Source organism: Haematobia irritans, chromosome 3 (genome assembly GCF_050003625.1).
Source record: "Haematobia irritans isolate KBUSLIRL chromosome 3, ASM5000362v1, whole genome shotgun sequence".
Classification (NCBI taxonomy): domain Eukaryota; kingdom Metazoa; phylum Arthropoda; class Insecta; order Diptera; family Muscidae; genus Haematobia; species Haematobia irritans.
The window spans coordinates 20101561-20108511 of record NC_134399.1 but is presented as its reverse complement, the minus strand read 5'-3'; positions in this window follow the sequence as shown (position 1 = coordinate 20108511).

The window sequence follows — 6951 nt, the reverse complement described above, 5'->3', positions numbered from 1 at the left end:
TCGTTTTATATGGGAGCTATATATTATTATGGACTGATAGGAACCAATTCCTGCATGGTTGTTGGATACCCTATACTAACATCACGTACCAAATTTCAACCGAATGGGAAGAATTTTGCTCTTCCAAGGTGCTTCGGAGGTCAAATCTGGGGATCGGTTTATATGGGGCCTATATACATATAATTATGGAACGATATCGACCAATTTTTGCATGGGTGTTTGAGGCCATATATTAACATCACGTACCAAATTTCAACTGAATCAGATGAATTTTGGTCTTCTAAGAGGCTCCGGAGGTCAAATCTGGGGATCGGTTTATATGGGGGCTATATATAATTATGGACCGATATGGACCAATTTTTGCACGGTTGTTAGAGACCATATACTAACGCCAGGTATCAAATTTCAGCCGGATCGGATGAAATTTGCTTCTCTTAGAGGCTCCGCAAGCCAAATCGGGGGATCGGTTTATATGGGGGCTATATATAATTATGGATCGATATGGACCAATTTTTGCATGGTTGTTAAAGACCCTATACTAACACCATGTAACAATTTCGGATGAAATTTGCTTTTCTTAGAGGCCTCGCAAGTCAAATTTGGGGGTCCGTTTATATGGGGGCTATACGTAAAAGTGGACCGATATGGCCCATTTGCAATACCATCTGACCTACATCAATAACAACTACTTGTGCCAAGTTTCAAGTCGATAGCTTGTTTCGTTCGGAAGTTAGCGTGATTTCAACAGACGGACGGACGGATATGCTCAGATCGACTCAGAATTTCAACACGACCCAGAATATATATACTTTATGGGGTCTTAGAGCAATATTTCGATGTGTTACAAACGGAATGATAAAGTTAACATACCCCCCATCCTATGGTGGAGGGTATAAAAATAAAAATTTGAAAAAATTTTCTATAGAAATAAAATTTAGTAAAATACGATATTTTTGTTTGGTAGTTTTTTGGTAAATTTTTCTTCAAATTTTCTTAGAGAAGCTTTGAAACACCCAAAAATGTCACCATCTTTTCTGGGAGGGGATAATCCACTTTAAAAAAAAATGTTTGATGTTAGGTGGAAACTGGCATTGAACCCATGAATTGTTGTATGCATTTCTGGCATGCATCACGGTGGCTCCCTGATATGATTTCGTCTTGAGTCTTGAGATTTCTAAAATATGTCTTTTAAACTTGTCATGGACATTAAAATATGCTTGTCAGAGCTATACAGGGTGGTTGATATGTAAAGCAATAGAGTAAAGCGTTTTTAAGGGTGATTTTTTAAGAGTTTTACGGAAATTAAAAAAAAAAACACACACACACACATAAAACTCAGATAAATTCATGAAATCTTTATTTGAATCATTAGTACGGTCTATATCATTTGATGGTTATTCGTCTTGATAGGACACTTCCCACTGCCCTCTTTTGGCACAAGATAATATTTTATGATATTTATTGAACTTTTTTCTTTTAACTCTAATATTTGTCTATATGCTAATATGGACTATGATCAGCTAAAGTATGTTTCAAGAACAAAATGTTATGGGTAACGTGTTCCTCTAGGTGCACTTCGTTACACCCTAATATAATATCTAGTATCTAGAAAATAGAGAGTACATTTACATAGGCATTATTTACATGTATGTTATGCATATTTGTATAGATGAATTTATGTGCATACGTACATCCATTTGCTATGTACGAACACCATATGGTGGATTTATCAATTTTTGACTTTATTTGATTGTGTTTAGTTAGTTGAAAACTTGGCTCAATTTATTCCAAATACCCTACTAAGGAATATTTGGTAAATGAAGAACTTTTCATAGGACTTTGTAGCAAATACGAGAAAGACATGTGGGTCATCTTCTTCATCGGCGGTAAATAACTACAGAAGTTATACCCACACTTAACATAAACGTATTTAAAAGGTAATTATTTAAATATAGAATATAGTGAAGATTTATATTTAGCTTTGAAACTTCGCAATATAGAAATTGGACTGAAAATTCGGATTTGCCGAATCTGATTCGCAGTCTACAATGAATGTTAGAAAGCATACACTGACCTCATGTATTAAATTTCAAAAGGTTCGGGTAAAAAGTTTTGCTCCTCGAAGAGGCTCCAAAAGTCAAATCTGGGGATCGGTTTATATGGTGGCTATACATAATTATGGTTCGATATGGACCAAAGTTTGCATGATTGTTCGAAGGCATATAGTGACATCACCTTCCAAACTCAAGGAGCTTACAGAAAGAATCGGTTTATACCCTCATATGAGTTATTAGTAAGTTTCAAACAGATAGCTGGTTTTGTTCGGATGATAGATTGATTTCAATAGAATGACTGATAGACATACGGACGGACGGATGGACGAATGGACATCGGTAGATCGGCTCAGAAATTCACAACGACCAGGAATACGTATGCTTTATCTGTTCTAAGAACAATATACGGACAGAATATCCATATACCCCTCCCTACCATCTTATGCTGGAGGAGGGTAATAATAAGTCTCAAGAATGCAAATCTGCCAATTTGTTCATGTGGGATAATACCATAAAAGCTATTGGTGTCAAGTCGATATCTTTATTCGTTTGAAAGAAATCGAAATTTTAACGGACGAAATGACGAACAGATATTGATAGATCCTCACCGACGACTAACGCCAATAAATTAAAGCTATTATGTAAAGTGAACAAATTTAAGGAAGACTTCATTAATTTTGAAGAATTTTGCAGAATTATTAAACCCAAGCCGAATTATGTCAAACAAAATGAATGGAAAAAGAGGAGGAAGCACGCTCAAAATAAACCCAGCCAACTACACTCAAATCGATGATTTGACAGCGGCGTAGGAAAAGAGATATGTTTGTTTCTAATTTATTTCGGCATAAGCCGGCTATCATACAAAACCTTTTTTCGGAAGGTTCAAGTGTGGTTCATTGTTGGGTTTAATGAACTGCCTGAATTTATTCTGATAATTGGTTGATAGTTTTGCTGCAAGTAGAGGATGCTGATGAGGAATGTGGTAATTCCGAAACGTGCGTCCTTTGCCCAAATAAATTTGACAAACATTCTTTTCCTCTGTTGGTTAAGCTACACTTGTAATTTAGTCAACGTATGGTTTTAAGCTGAAATAAAAAAAAAAACACCAAAATGTTCTTCCATGTTAGGATATCCAATTTTAAGTCGAATCACTTCACTATAAGGAAAAAAGCGACTTCATTGAATAGTTTATCGACTCTTGATAGCTTGTGAACCAGGGATGATAAATCATGTTGACGAAAAAGTACAAAAATTTATTAAAAATGTACTTTTCGAAGCCAAAAGGTGCTAAAATTACATAATATCAAATTGTAACTATTGTAAAAATATACGTATATTTAAATCTAGACCGTTTTGGAATTTTTTTTAGATTTTCTAAAAAAATCTTAGTTTGCAAAATTTTATTTCAACAGAAAATTTTGTCAAAATTTTATTTCAACAGAAAATTTTGTCAAAATTTTATTTCAACAGAAAATTTTGTAAAAATTTTATTTCACCAGAAAATTTAGTAAAAATTTTATTTCTGCGAAAATTTTGTAAAAATTATATTTTTATAAAAATTTTTGTCAAAATCTTTGTTTTATAGGAAATTTTGTTAAAATTTTATTTCTATAGGAAATTTTGTTAAAATTTTATTTCTATAGGAAACTTTGTCAAAATTTTATTTCTATAGGAAATCTTGTCAAAATTTTATTTCTATAGGAAATTTTGTCAACATTTTATTTCTATAGGAAATTTTGTCAACATTTTATTTCTATAGGAAATTTTGTCAAAATTTTATTTCTATAGAAAATTTTGTCTAAATTTTATTTCTATAGAAAATTTTGTCTAAATTTTATTTCTATAAAAAATTTTGTCACAATTTTATTTCTATACGAAATTTTGTCAAAATTTTGTTTCTATAGGAAATTTTGTCAAAATTTTATTTCTATAGAAAATTTTGTCAAAATTTTATTTCTATAGAAAATTTTGTCAAAATTTTATTTCTATAGAAAATTTTGTCAAAATTTTATTTCTATAGAAAATTTTGTCAAAATTTTATTTCTATAGAAAATTTTGTCAAAATTTTATTTCTATAGAAAATTTTGTCAAAATTTTATTTCTATAGAAAATTTTGTCAAAATTTAGTTTCTATCGGAAATTTTGTCAAAAGTTTTATTTCTATAGAAAATTTTTTCAAAATTTTATTTCTATAGAAAATGTTGTCAAAATTTTATTTCTATAGGAAATTTTGTCAAAATTTTATTTCTATAGGAAATTTTGTCAGCATTTTATTTTTATAGGAAATTTTGTCAAAATTTTGTTTCTATAGGAAATTTTGTCAAAATTTTATTTCTATAGAAAATTTTGTCAAAATTTTATTTCTATAGGAAATTTTATCAAAATTTTATTTCTATAGAAAATTTTGTCAAAATTTTATTTCTATACGAAATTTTGTTTCTATAGAAAATTTTTTCAAAATTTTATTTCTATAGAAAATGTTGTCAAAATTTTATTTCTATAGGAAATTTTGTCAAAATTTTATTTCTATAGGAAATTTTGTCAGCATTTTATTTTTATAGGAAATTTTGTCAAAATTTTGTTTCTATAGGAAATTTTGTCAAAATTTTATTTCTATAGAAAATTTTGTCAAAATTTTATTTCTATAGAAATAAAGACTTCATTAATTTTGAAGAATTTTGCAGAATTATTAAACCCAAGCCGAATTATGTCAAACAAAATGAATGGAAAAAGAGGAGGAAGCACGCTCAAAATAAACCCAGCCAACTACACTCAAATCGATGATTTGACAGCGGCGTAGGAAAAGAGATATGTTTGTTTCTAATTTATTTCGGCATAAGCCGGCTATCATACAAAACCTTTTTTCGGAAGGTTCAAGTGTGGTTCATTGTTGGGTTTAATGAACTGCCTGAATTTATTCTGATATTTGGTTGATAGTTTTGCTGCAAGTAGAGGATGCTGATGAGGAATGTGGTAATTCCGAAACGTGCGTCCTTTGCCCAAATAAATTTGACAAACATTCTTTTCCTCTGTTGGTTAAGCTACACTTGTAATTTAGTCAACGTATGGTTTTAAGCTGAAATAAAAAAAAAAACACCAAAATGTTCTTCCATGTTAGGATATCCAATTTTAAGTCGAATCACTTCACTATAAGGAAAAAAGCGACTTCATTGAATAGTTTATCGACTCTTGATAGCTTGTGAACCAGGGATGATAAATCATGTTGACGAAAAAGTACAAAAATTTATTAAAAATGTACTTTTCGAAGCCAAAAGGTGCTAAAATTACATAATATCAAATTGTAACTATTGTAAAAATATACGTATATTTAAATCTAGACCGTTTTGGAATTTTTTTTAGATTTTCTAAAAAAATCTTAGTTTGCAAAATTTTATTTCAACAGAAAATTTTGTCAAAATTTTATTTCAACAGAAAATTTTGTCAAAATTTTATTTCAACAGAAAATTTTGTAAAAATTTTATTTCACCAGAAAATTTAGTAAAAATTTTATTTCTGCGAAAATTTTGTAAAAATTATATTTTTATAAAAATTTTTGTCAAAATCTTTGTTTTATAGGAAATTTTGTTAAAATTTTATTTCTATAGGAAATTTTGTTAAAATTTTATTTCTATAGGAAACTTTGTCAAAATTTTATTTCTATAGGAAATCTTGTCAAAATTTTATTTCTATAGGAAATTTTGTCAACATTTTATTTCTATAGGAAATTTTGTCAACATTTTATTTCTATAGGAAATTTTGTCAAAATTTTATTTCTATAGAAAATTTTGTCTAAATTTTATTTCTATAGAAAATTTTGTCTAAATTTTATTTCTATAAAAAATTTTGTCACAATTTTATTTCTATACGAAATTTTGTCAAAATTTTGTTTCTATAGGAAATTTTGTCAAAATTTTATTTCTATAGAAAATTTTGTCAAAATTTTATTTCTATAGAAAATTTTGTCAAAATTTTATTTCTATAGAAAATTTTGTCAAAATTTTATTTCTATAGAAAATTTTGTCAAAATTTTATTTCTATAGAAAATTTTGTCAAAATTTTATTTCTATAGAAAATTTTGTCAAAATTTTATTTCTATAGAAAATTTTGTCAAAATTTAGTTTCTATCGGAAATTTTGTCAAAAGTTTTATTTCTATAGAAAATTTTTTCAAAATTTTATTTCTATAGAAAATGTTGTCAAAATTTTATTTCTATAGGAAATTTTGTCAAAATTTTATTTCTATAGGAAATTTTGTCAGCATTTTATTTTTATAGGAAATTTTGTCAAAATTTTGTTTCTATAGGAAATTTTGTCAAAATTTTATTTCTATAGAAAATTTTGTCAAAATTTTATTTCTATAGGAAATTTTATCAAAATTTTATTTCTATAGAAAATTTTGTCAAAATTTTATTTCTATACGAAATTTTGTTTCTATAGAAAATTTTTTCAAAATTTTATTTCTATAGAAAATGTTGTCAAAATTTTATTTCTATAGGAAATTTTGTCAAAATTTTATTTCTATAGGAAATTTTGTCAGCATTTTATTTTTATAGGAAATTTTGTCAAAATTTTGTTTCTATAGGAAATTTTGTCAAAATTTTATTTCTATAGAAAATTTTGTCAAAATTTTATTTCTATAGGAAATTTTGTCAAAATTTTATTTCTATAGAAAATTTTGTCAAAATTTTATTTCTATAGGAAATTTTGTTAAAATTTTGTTTCTATAGGAAATTTTGTCAACATTTTATTTCTATAGAAAATTTTGTCAAAATTTTATTTCTATAGGAAATTTTATCAAAATTTTATTTCTATAGAAAATTTTTTCAAAATTTTATTTCTATAAGAAATTTTGTCAACATTTTATTTCTATAAGAAATTTTGTCAACATTTTATTTCTA